This window comes from Eurosta solidaginis, chromosome 2 (assembly GCF_040869045.1).
Source record: "Eurosta solidaginis isolate ZX-2024a chromosome 2, ASM4086904v1, whole genome shotgun sequence".
NCBI classification, from domain to species: Eukaryota; Metazoa; Arthropoda; class Insecta; order Diptera; family Tephritidae; genus Eurosta; species Eurosta solidaginis.
The window spans coordinates 226,668,460-226,688,596 of record NC_090320.1 but is presented as its reverse complement, the minus strand read 5'-3'; the positions used below and the strand labels follow the sequence as shown (position 1 = coordinate 226,688,596).

Below are 20,137 nucleotides of genomic sequence, written 5' to 3'. Positions count from 1 at the left end.
GTTGAATAATTTGGTACTAAAAGGTGCGAATATCTCCAACAAAACTAGGAGGCATAATTTTTCAAAATATGTTGGGGGCTACTACTGCCTTGTGGCTGAGAATGTGTTTCGGATCTCATAGTAATACTGGTACTGATTGTGTTCCTCAATGTGACGAACCGAACTATGAAGGGATCACTTAACAATTCGAGTAGTTGGTCGGAGACCTAAGGACCTACTAACCCTAAAAAGTGAAAATCCTAAGTTTCAACTCATCTGAACCTGAACTGGAAGTTTATTGCAAAGCATAGATTCAACCGTGCCCACAGGACTAAGTAATCTTGCAAAAAAATGCTAAAGAATGAAGTAGCAACTGTGATCAGAGCTCACGGCATGGATGTCAAAGGCGGTCTATAGACCGATCTTACCATACGAAGTACTGCGGGGGAGGTGAAACACGTGACTAATACCCAGCGGGTAAGGGGGTCAGAATATACCCGCGGTAGGTATGCCTGTCGTAAGAGGCGACTAAAATACCAGATTCAAGGGGTGTGTAGCGCAACCCTTCAGGTTGCCAGCGCAATATATAGCTTCTCCAAATCCAATTGTCAACCTCACCTATCCGCGGCGAATCCTGTTTCACTAACAGACGAGGCTCTGGCGACCCCAAGCTCCTCATGGATCTTGGGGGTGGGGAGGGAGGGGATGGCCTGAAGGTTTAATGTGGCCACATAAATCGTTCCCGAGATGGTCGGGCTAGCACCTTATTGGTGCTGTGGTACCGGAGCGTACCGGATCTGCATCCGGCAAAGGACCATCACATCGATAACACTCCCCAAAGCCTTCGGGGAGCAACCTTATCGCTACAACAACAACAACAACAACTAATATGCTAGGTAATGTACGACGTTATGCCTGTTGTACGATCAAAGACCTGATACGGTCATGTCATGATGTGACATCGATCAATTTCTTTATAAAGGAAACAGCGGTTAAAACCGCTCTTATTTTCAGAATTTACGACTCTTCAAATAACCAAAAGCGCACATACGGACATTTTGGCTTCACGGTCAATTTAAATAACTCTTTTATCAAAATGGACTATAAATATTTTATGACGGTCTTTGGTACTAAGTATAGTAAAATTTTTTCTACGCGGAAGGATTTGAATAAAGAATGTGTCACTCAACGATTATTCAAAACAGTTTTAATGGACGAGTCCGAAAAAGCTTGTGAAAGAGTGATTGATTCAGGATGATTGTAAAGCAATTCTCAGTATAAACACCGGTAACAGGATAACTATCTTCTCAATTCGGTGATTTTCTGGGCTTTCGGGTCATCATCATCATCATTATTAATTGGCGTTTGACTGCCTAAGCGGTGTTGATCAACGGAGGTCCAGCCTTCCTCCACCTCCCTCTTCCAACTAAGTGGAGGTCTCTCCTTTCTCTGGTTCTTTCGCATATCCCATCCTAGCCATCAAAGCGGCTTTTATTCTATATATCACAACGGACAGACGGGCTATCGCCCAAAAAGGTATACCGGATATTTAACGCTGTTCTGAAGCCAATAGTTAACTATTGTTCCTAAGTTTCGTGGCCGTGGACCACGCAAAGTACAGCTTTAACAAAACTAAGACAAATACATTGCCATAATGGGTGCAATGAGAACGTCCCAGGAGATGAACTTAGTACCTTACTAGGAATACCTCCCTCCTCTAATTTAACATAGAAAGAGGCAATCCTTGTTACACTTGTACTTCGAGATTTCACTGTTTTAAGATCGTAAACATGTCTAGGCTTATGAAAGTAATAAGAAAATTCGTAGGGAATCTCGTGTTTCAATTACGTGATGTCATGGCACCTACACTCAGAACCTCACGAAATTTTGTGGTGTCCATTGCAGACAGAACTCCCTAGAGAGGGAATCCATATACTGACCCTGTCTCAGAAGTCTGGTTTACGAAAATATCTAAGTTTTTTACGGAAAAACGGAAGCTGGCATCTATGGGCCGAACTTAAAGAAATCGATTCCAAAGGGACGATATTGCTATGCCCCAAGACGCTTATCCTCGAGGAGTTTGCTCGTTATGTGAGACAGCCATGTATCCTTAGGGGCCTTGCAGTTATACACAATTACTTTAAAGCAAGTGGATGAATGCATTGGATTGGAAGGCTTTGGATGTAGAAGGCAACTAAAGGGTTTTCTTGGGAAAGGTTTCCGGGTATCAGGTATCTGAAGATAAGGAACAGGCAGACTTCCTAGCCAAGCAAAGGACTTTAGCAGAACCAGGGAGAATCCAGAGCCCTTCTGTAAACTTGAAATTCACACACTTGTGAAACTACAGGTAACTTAAAACAAAGCAGTTCAGGCGACACTGGATTGAAGTCCCTGGACAAAGGCAGTTTAAATTGTTTATACTCCCAGCATCGAGAGTTTCAGCCAAACTAATTAATTTAGAGGGCCTACGGACTCCTGCTTGGTACTATACGGGACACTGTAGTCTACGATCTAGACAATAGGCTTATAGATCATGCACGATAGATCTAAAGAGAGGTCGCAGCATTCGTAACCGTCTTCATGTATGCCTCCAACCATACTGGCAAGGCGGGTAAAGTTGTCTACTCGCAAGATCTTCTGCTCTCCTTCTCCCCTTTAGTATGGTCCTGTCGAACGTTTTCGGTAAAGATACTTCAGTGTAGATAACCATACATTGCAATCGCTTAACGGATTAGCCTATCGGTACATCACATACGTGATATGGATCTCAGGTCACAGTGAGCATTGTGCCCTCGATCAACTGACGAGAAAAGTCACTGAACAGACTGAGATAAATTAGTGCAGTAAAATCGCGTATCCTCTTGTTGTGTGCAAATACTGACTCGACTCTGTTTCTAATGTTCCTAGTTTCTGTTAGCCGTATCTTCTTAGGTCTATTGGTTGTCTGTTGAAAGTATTCCATGACCTTATGGAGAACACCACGAATGATTTCTGTCCGTTCTGCATGAATAATGTGTAGACAGAAAGTGGTATAAAAGTCCCTTTGCACATGTCTTGCTAGTCACTACGGGGCTTGAATCTGTTTTACGGGGCTTGAATCTGTTGACATCTTAATCGTTCTGTATTACATCCCCCATTACAAAACCCTTCCAAAGTCTGTAAAAATGGCAGGAGAATGAGAAAATACTGGCTTGATATCAATTCAGTGTCCAATCTTTGGAAAAGCCCCCCTTCTGCTTCAAAAAATAGCAGAACGATGTGCCCAAAGGCATTTTAAGTCCTTTCTTAATGTTAAGTTTTCATCACGATAATGTCTTGTCTGGTGCAATCTTTCAGGTAGCATCATTGGTATTGCACTGTTGAATGTTTTTTTGAACAAGCTCGGAGTACCCCCGCTCTACTTCGCCATATCCTAAGAGCAATCGTTGAATAAATTGAGAAAGAGCTTCTGCGACTTCTAGTCCTAATACGGTATATCACCCTTAAAAGCGACATTGTTACTTGATAGCAAATTGGTTGACCCGCCTTTGCGTTAGGCATGTTTTGGAGTCGAAAGCCAGTGAAGATTCTGAGCAGTGTGTCCTAGTCAATCACTATCTCCAACACTTTTAAAAGCATGTATATGCAACTATTATACAAAAGGTATTGGAATAAATCTTACAGATTTCCCCTTAACATGAGACACTGCTTTAATATAGGTGCAACTCACCCCGTTCTGTACTTGGCTACGCCTCTGAGTGGACGTATGGCTATAACGCGCAACACACGCGCTGCTCTGAAAATTTTTCCTTCGAAACGAGGTGCTGAAACTGAAGGCAAGAATATAAAAGAAGCATGAGAAGCATTAAATTTCAAAGAAGAAATTAAGAAATTGCAATTGACTGGTGAAGCCTGGAGCCCTGTATTAATATAGCCTTTCAGTTCGTGTAATGGTATATATGTGTGTACATGTGCGCGTGTAAGCGGTCGAATATGCTTGGGGAAATAAATCGAAGTTCAAGTTTGGCTTTTTTTTTTTGTGCTGACTCCTGAAATTTATAATTGAAATCTTGTACGAGCGTTTAATTTTACGATCGGCATCCAAGCAGAAACCGTTACAGCGTAAGATAAATTACAAGATTAACGATATGGGTAAAAGGAGCCAAAGGCAATGCATCGGTTCTATGGTGGTGCGTAATTTCTTAAAATTAATTTGTGAGGTTTTAACGTTTAGTATTCAACGAGTGAATTTAAATTTAATGATTTCTGATATCGCGAAAGTTTATGCGTTCACATTTTTTAATTTTATATCTCAACTAGCATATCCGGCAGACGTTGTTCTGCCCTAAGCTTGGCCTATCTGCGTACATTTTAAAAACATTTTCCGTCTAACTCGGCCCTCGCCCTCTTCACTTTTTCCTAATCCTTTTATTCATTCCTCCCTCCGTCTTTTTCGCTTCATCTATCTCAATCTTCGTCTCATTCTGTCTATCTCTCAGTCTATCTCTTTTGTTCCAGTGCCAGTCCCACTCCGAGTCTCAATCCCAGTCCTAGTCCTAATCCCAGTCCCAGTCCGTCTCTGGTACACTTCTCGGAAAAAAGGATCGCAAATACTAATATAGGCAAATTTATATACCAAATTTCAGGCAAATCGAACAGGACATATGTAAATAGGTATGTGAGTATTATTAATTCATGTCTCTATTTCGTTTTCGCATGCATATTTATCAGTTTTGCCAGGTTGATGCGACTATATCGAATATCACAAAGAAAGTTACTTTAGAGCTCTCAGCAACAGCTTTCGTTTGATATTCATATTACCCACACATTCTAGGGGTACCCGGGTACACGTTTGAACAAAATCGACTGACGCATCTCTTCAAACACCAGCTGCCTACTAGCACATATTTTAGCCTTTCCTTTTATATATATAGATTTTTATTTTTCACACTTCACTATAATATTAAAACGAAATGCAGATATTCGTTGCTTTTGAAATTCGGCTTAAAAATTTCACATGGAACAACTAAAGAATCTACTGAATTTAAAAAAAATGTCTTAGTACTTCTCAATCGCGGGCCCTCTCAGAAACCCGGGGTCCGGGGGTAATCCCATATCCCCCCTCTTGACGGGCCTAGTGATGTGCTATACTTGATATCATTCGCTATATTTTTTTATTGATAAGCACGTTGTTTAATGAAACACCAACCAATCGCACGGAAATATATCCGCACCACTTGAAAATATGAGTGCCGGTGCGTATACGTAACACTTCATTATTAGGTATAAACATATAAAAAAAAATTGCAATAAAATGATATTGCGAATATAAACTGAGATATAACCTATCCTATATTTCAAGTTAGATCAAACTACACACGGGGTGCAAAACAAATTCAAAATCGGTTTAGTAGTTTAGGAGTACATCGTGGACAAACAATGTGATACGTGATTTTTGTATATAAAGATTGAATAAGGCAGGAAAAAGGGTGGTTGCTTGGCTTTGTTCATTATCAAGTAATTATGAGTCAACTAATTTGGCGAATTTATCGTTGGCCTACATAAAATGAAGTGTAACACTGACCAATACATTTTCTGTTGAATGAGATTTTCTTAAAGATTGTTAAAGTACTTTTTAGCCCTATTTCAAATGTAAAGCTGGCTTTTCTTGGCAGCTCTAGTTTTCGAAATACTTAATTATAAAGTTGTAATTAAAAATAGAGATTTTCTTTTATGAGTTATTGCAGAGCACAAACTCTGAATGATCCAATCAGCTAACATATGCGCGTTTCAGTGTCCTTCATATCGCTATTCCCTATTGCGGAGGTTCTGGTACAAAAGCTATCCCAACTCTACAATGAGATCGCCTAATTTTTTGGTCCAGGGTGCTATGGAGAAAGTGCATCTTTATTTTGATATTCATTTTGAGCATCAGTTGATCTGTATGCTCAGAGAAGTTAGCTAACATCGTGTTTCCTAAAAAATTTTTTTACAACCCAAATGAAGTCGTGCCATGCAGACTTTTCAGGTGCTTGCATGCGGCTTGTAAACTCCAAGGCACATATTAGTTTTTCAATCTGGAAGCCAAAGCTTTCACCTTTTAGGAACTAAGTTATGGTTTAGAAATGTATTTGAAATATTCACCACTTTTTTCTAAGGCCTTTATATATTGTTTGATAAGATGCAGTTTTATTTCAGAGGAGGTAAAACACGGTATCGATCAGTCGGTTGGTATAAATCATTTTATGTTTAGAAAATAAAAAAAAAATATTAGGTGCGACATCCTCCGAAGAGATTTTAGGCCGAGCTTCTATTCCAATTTGCGTCGTGGTCCTCTCAGTTTTTCCTACAATTTGGCGGGACGGGACCCACTTGTTTAATGCCAACTCGGAACGTCATCTTGAAGGCACATGAGCTTTCACTGAGAAACTTTTCATGGCAAAAATGCTCTCAGAGTACTTGCCAAACACTGCCGAGGGGCAACCCCGCTTAGACAAAATGTCTTCTAATTGAAATAGCTTGTTTCTAAAATTTTGATGTTGCTTTGTCCGGGGCATGAACACAGGATCTTCGTTGTAGTAGGCGGAGCACGCTACCATCACACCACACAGAAACAATAGTCGCTATGATGGTTCGACGGTTAATGCATTACTGAATTTGAAATGACGTAATTGTTTTACTTGCCCATAGGACTCAACACAATTTTTACATATGAAACTTGGAATCCAGTATTTTTTATTAGTTTGGAGAACCAAATAAGTTCATATAACCACGTTGCACTAGGTCTGCGTATTCAAGAGAAATTCCGTGAACATATACGCAGCACATATAAAAAAAACTGTGATTTACAAACATTCACCTTGATGAACTCGTAACAGATCATGCAATGAATCAGCAGTTACTACGCCTACTATGGCAATATGTCAACTGAGAGGTTTATTTTTTGTATGATAACCCGTATTTCAAAAACTAGAGCTGCTATAAGAAATTCGAAGGCAGATTTGAAATTAGCGACCACAAATTAGTGAGAAACAAAAGAAAAATGCCATTCAACAGAGAAAAGATAGCTGTTTTGTCCACCTCCATAGGTGGACACACTTTGTTTGATATCAACCAGGTAAGACTCATTTTAAAGAAAACATGTGACAAAGCTTGCTATACAACTAACGACTCTGGCCTAATTTACTCCTCTGGATTATATATTGTAACGAATTTAATGCAAATCCCCTTATTTGCAATCTTCTACTAACGTTCGAATCACTAAACTGTTGAATAAATAACACCACTATTCGATAATGCAAAATGGCCTTTATTAAAGTTCTTCACAATAATACCACTGCTACTGCTCGACAGATGGAATATTTAAATCAAACTGATCTCGCACCTGCTGCTTTTATACTGTGTGATTTCCTAGTTGCATCTTCTAGACGCTTCCAGAATTTACTTTTTTTACTGGTATATAATTATAACTACAGATGCACGTGTATAGCTCTCATATGCGCGTGTGTTTGTGAGCGACACTTCCACAATTATAATTGCATATCTCAGGTAAAATATCTGCATGTGTTTGTGCGTTGCTTCTCCGCTGCGTGTACGTACATATGTGTAGACATAATGATTCAATTATTGATGTTCATTCAAGTCACTGCTTAGCATCGGCTTAGAGATGGCGGTACCCCTTAGTGTTGCTAATATTCATAACAATATTTAGTCTAACTGAACCACTCTACAAAAAGTACGATAGGTGTGACAAGGGATGGGTTTTTTAAGTCTTGCGAATATGAATATGTTGTCCTATCAACAAGAAAAAGTGCGGTAGAGTGCGAATTCACCCGCGCTGTAGAATTCACTCACGGTATAGAAATAGTTGAGAATAGATATAGATTGTAAGCTAGGTATGGATATGTATGAAAAAGGTCTAAACTGTGAAGTTTAAAAGGAGGTTGCAGCTATCGAAAAGTTAATGTAGTGTATGACCGTCTACAACATCTTTATTTTATCCTCGCCATCTAATTTGATGTAAAAGATATTGATGCCTTAATACTATACCCATTTTAATAGTTACTTTCCTTTTAAGATTTCAAGTAGTCCGTGTCATGAAGTTGTCCCAGGCTAAAGATAATCAGATCCCGGGCATACTCATAGCATTTTTATGACGAATCAAGCATCCTTTTTATTTTTCGAACTTTTTTCGAAAAAAATAAATGCGGACTTTTATTCTTTTAAGAACAGAGTAAAAGTCGGGCCCTATAACTATGGAGCGGTTCATCCAAATGAAACGCGTTTTTTACCAATAGATACCGTTATTCGAAAGTTTTTGTTAGTGATACCAGAAATTTGTCAAAACTAAAACCATCTCGCATAGTATTATACTTACATTGCAGTTGTTCCGAACTAGGTATCACAATCGTTTAAATATAGAACCAGATATTTTCATTTCATTAAATATTAGTAAAATCATAGCAACATAGCAAATTCGGTTTAAGTTTTATTTTTGGCGCAATGCTAAATCTTTTCTAAAAATAAGACTCCTGCGTTTAGCCAAGAATAAAAAAAACAAGTAAGGAAGGCTAAGTTCGGGTGTAACCGAACATTACATACTCAGTTGAGAGCTATGGAGACAAAATAAGGAAAATCACCATGTAGGAAAATGAACCTAGGGTAACCCTGGAATGTGGTTGTATGACATGTGTATCAAATGGAAGGTATTAAAGAGTATTTTAAGAGAGAGTAGGCCATAGTTCTATGGATGGACGCCATTTAGGGATATCGCCATAAAGGTGGACCAGGGCTGACCCTAGAATGTGTTTGTACGATATGGGTATCAAATGAAAGGTGATAATGAGTATTTTAAAAGGGCATGGGCTTTAGTTCTATAGGTGAACGCCTTTTCGAGAAATCCCCATAAAGGTGGACCAGGGGTGACTCTAGAATATGTTTGTACGATATGGGAATCAAATGAAAGCTGTTAATGAGTATTTTGAAAAGGAGTGATCCTTAGTTCCCTAGGTGGACGCCGTTTCGAGATATCGCCATAAAGGTGGACCAGGGGTGTCTCTAGTTGTACGATATGGGAATCAAATGAAAGGTGTTACTGAGCGTTTTAAGAGGGAGTGGGCATTAGGTCTATAGGTGGACGCCTTTTCGAAATGTCGCCATTAGGGTGGGCCAGGGGTGACTCTAGAATGTGTTTGTACGATATGGGTATCAAACGAAAGGTGTTACTGAGCATTTTAAGAGGGAGTGGGCATTAGGTCCATAGGTGGACGCCTTTTCGAGATATCGCCATTAGGGTGGGCCAGGGGTGACTCTTGAATGTGTTTGTACAATATGGGTATCAGATGAAAGGTGGTAATGAGTATTTTAAAAGGGAGCAATCCTTAGTTCTATAGGTGGACGCCTTTTCGAGATATCGCCATAAGGGTGGACCAAGGGTGACTCTAGAATGTTTGTACGATATGGGTATCAAACGAAAGGTGTTACTGAGCATTTTAAGAGGGAGTGGGCACTAGGTCTATAGGTGGACGCCTTTTCGAGATATCGCCATTAGGGTGGGCCAGGGGTAACTCTAGAATGTTTGTACGATATGGGTACCAAACGAAAGGTGTTACTGAGCATTTTAAGAGAAAGTGGGCATTAGGTCTATAGGTGGGCGCCTTTTCGAGATATCGCCATTAGGGTGGGCCAGGGTGACTCTAGAATGCGTTTGTACGATATGGGTATCAAATGAAAGGTGGTAATGAGTATTTTAAAAGGGAGTAATCCTCAGTTCTATAGGTGGACGCCTTTTCGAGATATCGCCATAAAGGTTGACCAAGGGTGACTCTAGTATGTTTGTACGATATGGGTATCAAACGAAAGGTGTTACTGAGCATTTTAAGAGGCAGTGGGCATTAGGTCTATAGGTGGACGCCTTTTCGAGATATCGCCATTAGGGTGGGCCAGGGGTGACTCTAGAATGTTTGTACGATATGGGTATCAAACGAAAGGTGTTACTGAGCATTTTAAGAGGGAGTGGGCATTAGGTCTATAGGTGGACGCCTTTTCGAGATATCGCCATTAGGGTGGGCCAGGGGTGACTCTAGAATGTTTGTACGATATGGGTATCAAAGGAAAGGTGTTACTGAGCATTTTAAGAGGGAGTGGACATTAGGTCTATAGGTGGACGCCTTTTCGAGATATCGCCATTAGGGTGGGCCAGGGCTGACTGTAGAATGTTTTTACGATATGGGTATCAAACGAAAGGTGTTACTGAGCATTTTAAGAGGGAGTGGGCATTAGGTCTATAGGTGGACGCCTTTTCGAGATATCGCCATTAGGGTGGGCCAGGGTTGACTCTAGAATGTGTTTGTACGATATGGATATCAAATTAAAGGTATTAATGAGGGTTTTAAAAGCGAGTGACCTTTAGATGTATATGTGAAGGCGTTCTCGCGATATCGACCAAATGTGGATCAGGTGATCCAGAAAATCATCTGTCGGGTACTGCTAATTTATTTATATATTCAATAACACTAACAGTATTCCTGCCAAGATTCCAAGGGCTGTTGATTTCGCCTTGTAGAACTTTTTCATTTTCTTCTACTTAATATGGTAGGTGTCACACCCATTTTACAAAGTTTTTTCCAAAGTTATATTTTTCGTCAATAAACCAATCCAGTTACAATGTTTCATCCCTTTTTTCGTATTTGGTATAGAGTTATGGCATTTTTTTAATTTTTCGTAATTTTCGATATCGATAAAGTGGGCGTGGTTATGGTCGGATTTCGGCCATTTTTTATACCAAGATAAAGTGAGTTCAGATAAGTACGTGGGCTAAGCTTAGTAAAGATATATCGGTTTTTGCTCAAGTTATTGTGTTAACGGCCGAGCGGAAGGACAGACGGTGGACTGTGTATAAAAACTGGGCGTGGCTTCCACCGATTTCGCCCATTTTCACAGAGAACAGTTAACGTCATAGAATCTATGCTCCTACCAAATTTCAAAAGGATTGGTAAATTTTTGTTCGACTTATGGCATTAAAAGTATTCTAGACACACTAAATGAAAATGGGCGGAGCCACGCCTATTTTGAAATTTTCTTTTATTTTTGTATTTTGTTGCATCATATCATTACTGGAGTTGAATTTTGACTTAATTTACTTATATACAGTAAAGATATTAAATTTTTTGTTAAAATTTGAATTTAAAAAAATTTTTTTTTTAAAAGTGGGCGTGTTCTTCATCCAATTTTGCTAATTTTTATTCAGCACATATAAAGTAATAGTAGTAACGTTCCTGCCAAATTTCATCATGATATCTTCAACGACTGCCAAATTACAACTTGCAAAACTTTTAAATTACCTTCTTGTAAAAGTGGGCGGTGCCACGCCCATTGTCCAAAATCTTACTAATTTTCTATTCTGCGTCATAACGTCAACCCATCTACCAAGTTTCATCGCTTTAACCGCCTTTGGCAATGAATTATCGCATTTTTTCGGTTTTTCGAAATTTTCGATATCGAAAAAGTGGGCGTGGTTATAGTCCGATATCGTTCATTTTAAATAGCGATCTGAGATGAGTGCTCAGGAACCTACATACCAAATTTCATCAAGATACCTCAAAATTTACTCAAGTTATCGTGTTAACGGACGGACGGACGGACGGACGGACGGACACGGCTCAATCAAATTTTTTTTGGATCCTGATTATTTTGATATATGGAAGTCTATATCTATCTCGATTCCTTTATATATGTACAACCAACCGTTATCCAATCAAACTTAATATACTCTGTGAGCTCTGCTCAACTGAGTATAAATATACAAAAATAAGTAAGGAAGGCAAAGTTCGGGTGTAACCGGACATTACATATTCAGCTGAGAGCTTTGGAGACAAAATAAGGGAAAATCACCATGCAGGAAAATGAACCTAGGGTAACCCTAGAATGTGTTTGTATGACATGGGTATCAAATGGAAGGTATTAATGAGTATTTTAAAAGGAAGTGGGCCTTAGTTCTATAGGTGGATGCCTTTTCGAGATATCGCCATAAAGGTCGACAGGGGTGACTCAAGAATGTGTTTGCAGGATACGGGTATCAAATGAAAGGTGTTAATGAGTATTTTAAAAGGGATGGGCCTTAGTTCTATAGGTGGACGCCTTTTCGAGATATCGCCATAAAGGTCGATCAGGGGTGACTCTATAATGTTTTGTACGATATGGGTATCAAATTAAAGGTATTAATGAGGGGTTTAAAAGGAAGTGACCCTTAGGTGTATATGTGAAGGCGTTTTCGAGACGTCGACCAAACTGTGAACCAGGGTGACCCAGAATATCATCTATCGGGTACCGCTAATTTATTTATATATGTAATACCACGAACAGTATTCCGGCCAGGATTACAAGGGCTTTTGATTTCGCCCTGCAGACCTTTTTCATTTTCTTCTACTTAATTTGGTAGGTGTCACACCCATTTTACAAAGTTTTTTCTAAAGTTATATTTTGCGTCAATCAACCAATCCAATTACCATGTTTCATCCCTGTGTTCGTATTTGATATAGAATTATGGGATTTTTTTAGTTTTTCGTAATTTTCGATATCGAAAAAGTGGGCATGGTCATAGGCGGATTTTGGCCATTTTTTATGCCAAGATAAAGCGAGTTCAGATAAGTACGTGAACTAAGTTTAGTAAAGATATATCGATTTTTGCTCAAGTTATCGTGTCATTGGGCGAGCGGAAGGAGGACTGTCAACTGTGTATAAAGACTGGGCGTGGTTTCAACCGATTTCGCCTATTTTCACAAAAAAAGTTACCGTTATAGTATCTATGGCCCTACCAAATTTCATAAGGATTGGTAAATTTTTCTTCGAGTTATGGCATTAAAAGTATTTTAGACTAGTTAAATGAAAAAGGGCGGAGTCACGCCCATTTTGAAATTTTCTTTTATTTTTGTATTTGTTGCACTATATCATTACTGAAGTTGAATGTTTACATAATTTACTCATGTACTGTAAAGCTATGAAATTTTTTGTTAAAATTTGACTTTTAAAATTTTTTTTTAAAATGTGGGGGTGGTCTTCATCCGATTTTGCTAATTTATACTTAGCACAGACTGCCAAATTACTACTTGTAAAACTTTTAAATTACATTCTTTTAAAAGTGGGCGGTGCCATGCCCATTGTCCAAAATTTTACTAATTTTCTATTCTGCGTCATAAGGTCAACCCACCTACCAAGCTTCATCGCTTTATCCGTCTTTGGTAATGAATTATCGCACTTTTTCAGTTTTTCGAAATTTTCGATATCGAAAAAGTGGGCGTGGTTAAAGTCCGATATCGTTCGTTTTAAACAGCGATCTGAGATGAAAGCCTAGGAACCTACACACCAAATTTAATCAAGATACCTCAAAATTTACTCAAATTATCGTGTTAACGGACGGACGGACGGACGGATATGCCTCAATCAAATTTTTTTTCGATACTGATGATTTTGATATATGGAAGTCTATATCTATCTCGATTCCCTTATACTTGTACAACCAACCGTTGCCCAATCAAAGTTAATATTTATTTATTTTATTTATTTATTTATTATTTAAAGTCGACGACAAACTATGGTCGACTGCATAATATAAAAGATATATAAATATACAACTCAAAAGATCAAATTTAAGATATATCGAGCTTTCAACAATGTTATATTACAAACAAAGAAAGATTAATGAACATTACTATTTAATTTCAGAATATAATAATAATAAGAAATATGAGCAGCAATAATATCTTATGCCGAAATCTTATACTGGCGGAATGCATCAGATTCCGCTCAGCATGATTTCGGAATGCAGTGGATTCCAATCTCCCTGTTGGAATGCAACAAGATTCCAATCAGCATGTCATGGGAATCCGGCAGTGCTAAGAGTAGTGTAATGAGGATACGCCATCACAAGGCATAAAAAAGTAACATGACCTGTGTTGTTGGAATGCACCGGATTCCAATCAGCTCGATGCCTGACCCATAAGATTATACTGCCGGAATGCATACGATTCCGGTCAGTGACTCATGAAAATGCATGTTTTTTACGTTGTTGGAATGCACCAGATTCCAATCAACACAGTACTGTCTTGTTCCTTCTTAATGATACATGTTGATAAATGTTCCTCCATCCTTAAGCGAGATAGTTCCTGTTTTTTATCGAAGGAATAAAATACCGGCAAATTAAATTAGCTTGTATCTCTTAAATTAGATAGGCAAGTATTGCATTACGTATAGTGGCAAGTGCATTGAAGACTGATGCAGCTATACAAGTCATTGTAGTGCGCGCACCAGATAAGAAGAGGATTATTTTTAGCAAAGTTTCGTCGACAAAGGGGTAAATAGAAAGGAACGTAGTGTCTGGATACTCTAGGGGGAACCGCAAAAAACAAGCGGCTGAGGAGGTCCGCGGAATCAATTTCTCCAATAATGAGCTTATGGATGAACAATACCCCCAGTAATATTCTCCGATTTTCCAGAGTGGGTAAGTTAATAAGAAGAAGTCTACTTCTGTATGGAGGAAGGTGGAGACTTGAGTCCCAATTAAGGCCGCGCAATGCAAATATCAAAAATTGCTTTTGAACTGACTCAAGACGCTTTATATGCTTTTGAGAAACAGGGGACCAAACATAGTCTGTGTGCAAAGCACGCTGAGTATAAAAAAAGAAAATAATAACATAAAGAAGATAAGTAGCAAATCACTGTGATTGATTATGCACTTAGCGCACAATGACAACAATAACAAATAAAAGCAATGTGACAGAAAACAAGAAAGTCCGATTCATTCATACATAGATTTAAAGAAAGATGCAAAGGTGTATGTTTGTATGTAAAATGTGTGGACATACATATGTAAAAATTTGTTTATTTTATATAAGTGCCAGTAAGCATATGCTAGCTGCAGACTAAGCAGATCAGCCAAAATAACTATAGAGGATATGGAAAAACCTTTGCACAACCAGATGATTTATATTTATTTGCTTCCACATACAGGTAATAAATATGTGCTTATAAGTAGATAAGTATGTGTTTTACACAGGCGGTAACAAAAATGTTTTCTAGAGGGAATTGCAAACTTGGAGATATCCCAACATAAAAGCAGTAGCTTAACCCTTTCGAACCGTCATTCAGCCTGTTAAGTAAATATAATTTAATTAGTTTCAAGTAATTAATGTACAGATAATTATATTATTTGCATTCAAAAATTTCAAATTTTTATATTGTGATGGGGGGGGGGGGGGGGGGGGGAGCTGGGGGCCTGGTACAACATTGTACCACCAGTACTATTGTGTGGTACAACACTTGTACCAGCAGCTCTCAACGTACAAATAATAATAAACACATTTCATATTGATGAATAATCATTTGTTGCAAAAATAAAAGTTTTACAAAAAAGTATATTACTTCCAAGAAAAATGTTTAAAAAGTAAACACACAATTCCTTAATTTCGAAATTATGTATGAATCTAATTTATTTTTGAGTATGATATTTTGCGAAGCACATCTTGCAAAGTGATATTATATTACATTGCTGTCAAATTTGTTTTGTTCTGATTTGTGTTTTGCCCTGCTCACACTGCGCAATGTCTTCGAGTTTCAATAGAAATTGGTAAATGCAAGTATACGTTGCCCAGCTCCCTTTTTTCGTTGAGATAACCAGCTTCGTGATTGGGATCCGCATACGGCTGCAGTTTTAATACCTTTAATACCTGGTATTAATGACCAGATGTGCTGACCCTGAACGAGGACCCATTTCTTTCTCATTTTTCGTTTGTTGGTGTTAAAGTTTTTCTATTTTTCTTTAATTGTACTAACTAAAGTTTTGACCACACGTTCGCCTAAAGTTCCATCGTATTGATTTTGTTCTCTTCCGTTGTATATATTGAAATCATATATGTATCCCGTCTCAGAGTCACATCGCAGCCACCTTTTTAATCCACGTTTTACTGATTTGTGTGGCATATATTATTTTAAGGATGATCTTCCTTTAAATTTTCCCATTGATTCATCTCTTCTCTGCCTATCCTTATCCTGCCAGTATTTTTGAAATGTAGTTCTCAAGTACTCCACAACATCGTCGATGTAATAAGTTTTACTGCAATCAGTTGGTTTCTGAGAAAATGCAAAATATAATTTTGTTGCTAAAAATTTATAGCGGTCACGAGATATTGCAGTCTTGATAATAGCATTACTTATTGAAGGATGTTTTCATCAATAATATTTTAAAGTCGGGAGCTTATTATAAGACATAACCAACGTAGAGCCTAGCATAATTTGTATCAGCCTTTACTATGTTTGATATTTGCGGTTTGAAACCCAGAAATGGGGTCATTTTTACATTGTGCGATATACATGCACAGGCTTCGAGGAAAGATATTTTGAAAAATTTGAAAGGGCAAAGAATTGAGAGGAATTTCCGGACTTATATTACGTCCACGGTAATCACTTATAATATGTATAGGTATGGAATTTTCTCAAAGAGAAGACCGCATCCTAAATTCTGATGAGATGTATTTCTCATTATCGTCTGGTGCTAAATTGGATCCCATAAATTAATTCGGGGAACCAGATTCTTCGCTGTGCGAACCTAATTTTGGCAAATAATTATCATCATTTCCATTTAAAACAGCCAAAAGCTGCACATTGTGCAATTTGAGTTCGTATTTTCACACCGACATTAACGATGTGTGATCGCGTTCGTTTGCTTTCGCTTGTCACTCACTAAAATTAACAGTGAATGCAAAAGGAAAAGTCCATGCTATTTTTTGGGCACATAATAAAAAAAATATGCTGCAATGTTAAAGTGACTTTTAATACGTTTTAGTTAATATTATTTAGTTCCTTTGAACATACATACATATTTTTTAAAACTTAATAAAGTGAAAATATTTTTACTTTTACATTGTTTTATGGAAAAGCAGGCCAAAAGTTGCGCATAGTATAATTTGAGTTCGTATTTTCGAACCGACTGACGATGTGTGAGCACGCTGTTTTGCTTTCGCTTGCCATTCGATGCATAACTCTTGAGCAAGCAAGACGGCTAAACAAAACCAGAATGAATGAAATTTGAGGGAAGAATTGGAGTGGTTTCTTGAGCAAAGCAATGAAAATATATTGGCAGATGAAGTTAAAAACATAGATTTTATCTCAGAATTATCGTTTTTATGTTATTTAACGCAATTTATGAATGAGCTATACCTTGCGATGCAAGGCCAAAATAAAAATATTTTTGACCTCTTCTTATACATAAGGCAATGTGAAAGAAAATTATTAATATTAGTTCCACAACTTAAAAATGGAGATTGTTCTTCCTTGTTTAAAACAACCGCATTTTTCGACCAAATACAAAACCTACCATTTCAAACCAAAAAAATAAAAGAGTTTGCTATAGTAACAGAGTCCCTCTTAAAAAATTTGCAGATCAGATTCCAAGATTTTAAAATTATTCAACCCATAATTGATATTCATAACAATCCAATAACCAGCGATATTTCTCAATTGAGCCCCTGCCTTTGTGCCGAATTGCAAAGAATGCGATTAGATTTCAATTTACCGCTAGGAACTGGAAAAGTTTTTTGGAAAAACCTTAGTGCAGAAAAATATCCAAACATTAGAATTGAAATCTTAAAACTATATAGCATATTTGGATCTACATATAATTGTGAGGCTGCGTTCTCTAAAATGAAATTAATTCAAACCCAGTGGCGTAATTCTATAAGTGATAGTCATCTGCTAGACTTGATGCGAATAAAATTACATGACAAGGAAATAAATATTGACAATTTAATATAAGTAACTTTTTATACGTTCTACTCAGTTTTATTAATTTTCATTCATTTTTTTTTTTATTGAATAACTTTATGTTTTCTATCTTTACATTCACTTTGTTTTATAGTCTTTTCTTAATGAAAAAGTGAATTTTTTTAAGTAAATTTTGCATTGAAGAAACACCATAGCTTCTTTTATAAAAAAGTTGTATCTGGCTAGCTCGACCTCCGCGTTCTTAGTTATACGAATATAAGTAAATATAGTCAAGATTAGTTTGAAATCAAATAACCAAAGTCCTTTTTAATTTCAAACTTCATAGACAACATTTTCTTTTAGCGCACTGTGAGGAGTTGTCACTCAATTTTTACACACACTTATGCAATTGTCTTAGTATTTGTGTGGCCGGCTCTGGTTTAAAAAATCAGTGCCTGTATCATCGTCATCTGAATCAAGTATTTCATCAATCAGCAGTTCGGTAGTTTTGTCTGAGCTCAGTTTTTTCGTGATGGTATTTCTTTATAAAAGAAAGACGAGAGAATACTTTTTTTTTAAGAGAGGCACTGTGTGTACGTATATTTACCAGTATAAAATATTACTGGTACATACATATAAGTAGCAGCTCAGTGAAACTCCACACACTCAAGCAAATCCATATAATTGTTTCACTAAATATGCCAAAGCTTGTAAATAAAATAAATATCTTCCATAAAAATAATTTGTTTGGCAAAACTGGGCGTACTGCACATGAGAAAATGATTCATTTTTATATGTACCTCTAGACAAACTAAAAAGCCTGTTTTGGTACATTTTTTATTCAGTTTGAGTGTGATTTTGAGGATTTATTCCAATATACATATTCAATGGTACATACGGTGTACCAAGAGGTTCGAAAGGGTTAACCAAATTAAAACAATTATTGATGCTGAATCATACAATTATTGTTGTTTTTTTTTTTTTGTCGCAAAAAAAAACATGTCACAGGAACTAGAGCAGTGGTGCACTCGAGAGCTTCGTATAGTTGGCGATATGTGGCAGAGATCGGTAAGGCAAGCTGTCAATCAGTTATAGCTTGGACTTGAAGCAGTAAACATCTCATGCGCGAATTTTATGCTGGAACATTATCCATGTAAATATGTACTAATACAACGCAGGTGTGACTGGGTAGATTATGCGACTCCTCAGTGTGCTGTTGTTGTTGTTGTTGTTGTAGCGATAAGGTTGCTCCCCGAAGGCTTTGGGGAGTGTTATCGGTGTGATGGTCCTTTGCCGGATACAAATCCGGTACGCTCCGGTACCACAGCACCATTAAGGTGCTAGCCCGACCATTTCGGGAACGATTTATGTGGCCACATTAAACCTTCAGACCATTCCCTCTCTCCCTACCCCCAAGTTCCATGAGGAGCTTGGGGTCGCCAGAGCCTCGTCTGTTAGTGAAACAGGATTCGCCGCGGATAGGTGAGGCTGACAATTGGGTTTGGAGAAGCTATATATTGTGCTGGCAACCTAAAAGGTTGCGCTACACAGCCCTTTGAATCTGGTATTTTAGTCGCCTCTTACGACAGGCATACCTACCGCGGGTATATTCTGATCCCCTAACCCGCTGGGGGCCTCAGTGTGCTCGCCTACCACAGCTTGATCCAAAACACGGGAAAAGCAAAAACAAAAACAAGTAAGGACGGGACTGTCATACCTTTCATGAACGTTGCTGAACAATAATCTTTTCCCATTCGTAATATCCAAATAATCGGCTGCATAAGATAAGAAATGTATAGCGATTTTTAAGATAAATATGAAATAAAAAATAGGTAGGTAGTTGGTGTGAGGATGCAACGTTTCACGTTTTTTGTGGTCTGCATGTAAAAGCTATGATGGTGAATCACTTATTTCAACAATATATGCCGTGCGGGTAAGTATTTGATGAAATTTGAATAAATTTGATGCTTCTGCTTCACCGATCTCAATGATTTTTTCAGACAACAATATATGCCATATACGTAAGCATTCAGTGAAATTTGACGCCGCTAGTTGCTAAAATGGTGCAGTAATTACGAAAAGCTTCTTATCTGAATAATCGGTTATGTGAGATATATGCTATATATACGACGGATCTCATCCATTTTTAGACAACAATAAGCATATGGTGAAGTTTGAAGCATCAATCTGATAAATTGAGTAAGATATGACAAAAATCCTTTTTTTCTGAAAAATCGGTTGTAAGGAGGATATATGCTGATTCCGACAAATGTCCAATCGGACATCTAAATACACCCGCTCACCAAATTTTATCAAGATGTCTCAAAAATTGAGAGGCTAGTTTGCATACAAACAGACAGACGGACATGGCTTTATCAACTCAGTTCCTCATCCTGATCATTTCGGTATACTTAATAGTGGGTCT

General features: G+C 37.7%; 1 protein-coding gene across 4 annotated transcripts in view; it reads left to right on the top strand.

Moving 5' to 3' along the window:
• Positions 1-20,137, top strand: part of fred (friend of echinoid) — an 804,301-nt gene that overhangs the window by 744,952 nt on the left and 39,212 nt on the right. The window lies entirely within an intron of this gene.